The sequence below is a fragment of the Zea mays genome, chromosome 9, assembly GCF_902167145.1.
Source record: "Zea mays cultivar B73 chromosome 9, Zm-B73-REFERENCE-NAM-5.0, whole genome shotgun sequence".
Classification (NCBI taxonomy): Eukaryota; Viridiplantae; Streptophyta; class Magnoliopsida; order Poales; family Poaceae; genus Zea; species Zea mays.
The window spans coordinates 131,971,727-131,974,469 of record NC_050104.1 but is presented as its reverse complement, the minus strand read 5'-3'; positions in this window follow the sequence as shown (position 1 = coordinate 131,974,469).

Sequence of the window (2,743 nt, the reverse complement as noted above, 5' to 3'; positions counted from 1 at the left end):
CCCCTTCTGACCGTTGGCTTGGCCACGCGTCACGCGTGGATTGCGCGGCCGACCGTTGGCTTGGCTGACCGTTGGCTCACCGGACAGTCCGGTGCACCACCAGACAATCTGGTGAATTTTAGTCGTACGCCGCCGTTCAGTTCCCGAGAGCAGCCTTTTCACCAGAGCCAGCCTGGCGCACCGGACACTGTCCGGTGCACCACCGGACAGTCCGGTGCACCCAGATTGAGCAGAGTCTTGGTTGCTCGAGCCAAGTCTTTTCCATTTGTCTTTTTCTCTGATTCTAGCACTTAGACAAATATGTTAGTACACAAAACCAATGTACTAAGTCTAGAATCATACCTTTGTATTGATTTGCACTTTGTCCACCATTTGGCATAGATTAACACATAACCATTTGTGTTGGACACTTAATCACCAAAATACTTAGAAATGGCCCAAGGGCACATTTCCCTTTCAATCTCCCCCTTTTTGGTGATTTATGCCAACACAACAAAAAGCAACATATAGAAGTGCAACATCAATGCAAATGAGAACAAGAATTTGTTTTGATTCAAATTTGACATATTTGGATCATTCTTTGCCACCACTTGGTTTGTTTTTGCAAATCAAACTCAATTTCCTATCTCTAAGGCAAATTCACTTGTTGAGGCATAGAGAGAGGTATTCCGAGAGAAATTGATCAAAGATTCAAAAACTCCCCCTATTTCCCATAATTAAACATTCTCCCCATAAGAGATCAATTTTTGACAAAAGAGACACTTAGAGTATTTTGACAAAACAAAAGCTCTAACTCTACTTTTTAAAAATTCTCAAGTGGTAGCTGATCCATTTCTTGCTTTGGCCTTATTTTCTCCCCCTTTGGCATCAAGCACCAAAACGGGATCAATCTTGGCCCTTAAACCCCATTGCCTCACCAAAATCTTCAAATAAGAGTAAAAGGTAATAAGAGTATGGAGATGAACTTGGAGTAAGTTACCCTCTCATCGGAGTGCAGTGGAAGTCTTTCATGATCCAAGTTCACATTTTCCTTTCAATCCACCTTTGAGACTAAATCAAGTAAACCCAAGCACACGGTTAGTCTCAAAGGGTCAAGTTGTAGCACATCTCCCCCTAAATATGTGCATCACTCACACATGGACTTTTGAGGTCCGGGGAGTGTTTGTACAACTTGAACACCATAAATAACAACAATATGCATAAAGGAACATGATCAAAGGCATAAAACACATGTATGCTATATATCAATCCAAGTTCCGCGAATCTAAGACATTTAGCTCACTACGCAACCTGCAAAAGGTTGACTCATCTAGAGGCTTGGTAAAGATATCGGCTAGCTGGTTCTCGGTGCTAACATAAAACACTTCGATATCTCCCTTTTGCTGGTGGTCTCTCAAAAAGTGATGCCGGATGTCTATGTGCTTTGTGCGGTTGTGTTCAACAGGATTATCCGCCATGCGGATAGCACTCTCATTATCACATAGGAGTGGGACTTTGCTCAGATTGTAGCCAAAGTCCCTGGGGGTTTGCCTCATCCAAAGTAGTTGCACGCAACACTGTCCTGCTGCAACATACTCGGCCTCAGCGGTGGATAGGGCAATGGAAGTTTGTTTCTTAGAACTCCAAGACACCAGGTACCTTCCTAAGACTTGGCACGTCCCTGATGTACTCTTCCTATCAACCTTACATCCAGCATAATCGGAGTCTGAATATCCAATTAAGTCAAAGGTAGACCCCTTTGGATACCAGATCCTGAAGCAAGGCGTAGCGACTAAATATCTAAGAATTCGCTTCACGGCCACTAAGTGACACTCCCTTGGATCGGATTGAAATCTAGCACACATGCATACACTAAGCATAATATCCGGTCTAATAGCACATAAGTAAAGTAAGGAACCTATCATAGACCGGTATGCTTTTTGATCAACGGACTTACCTCCTTTGTTGAGGTCGACGTGTCCGTCAGTTCCCATTGGAGTCTTTGCGGGCTTAGCGTCCTTCATTCCAAACCGCTTGATCAAGTCTTGCGTGTACTTCGTTTGGGAGATGAAAGTGCCGTCCTTGAGTTGCTTCACTTGGAACCCAAGGAAGTAGTTCAACTCGCCCATCATCGACATTTCAAACTTTTGAGTCATCACCCTGCTAAACTCTTCACAAGACTTTTGGTTAGTAGAACCAAATATTATGTCATCGACATAAATTTGGCACACAAATAAGTCACCATCACAAGTCTTAGTGAATAAAGTTGGATCGGCTTTCCCAACCTTGAAAGAATTAGCAATTAAAAAGTCTCTAAGGCATTCATACCATGTTCTTGGGGCTTGCTTAAGTCCATAGAGCGCCTTAGAGAGCTTACACACGTGGTCGGGGTACCGTTCATCCTCAAAGCCAGGGGGTTGCTCTACGTACGCCTCCTTCTTGATTGGCCCATTGAGAAAAGCACTCTTCACATCTATTTGGAACAACCTGAAAGAATGGTGAGCGGCATAGGCTAACAATATGCGAATTGACTCTAGCCTAGCCACAGGAGCAAAAGTCTCCTCAAAGTCCAAACCTGCGACTTGGGCATAACCTTTTGCCACAAGTCGTGCCTTGTTCCTTGTCACCACCCCGTGCTCGTCCTGTTTGTTGTGGAACACCCACTTGGTTCCCACAACGTTTTCCTTGGGACGTGGCACCAGTGTCCAAACTTCATTTCTCTTGAAATTGTTGAGCTCCTCCTGCATGGCCAACTCCCAGTCCG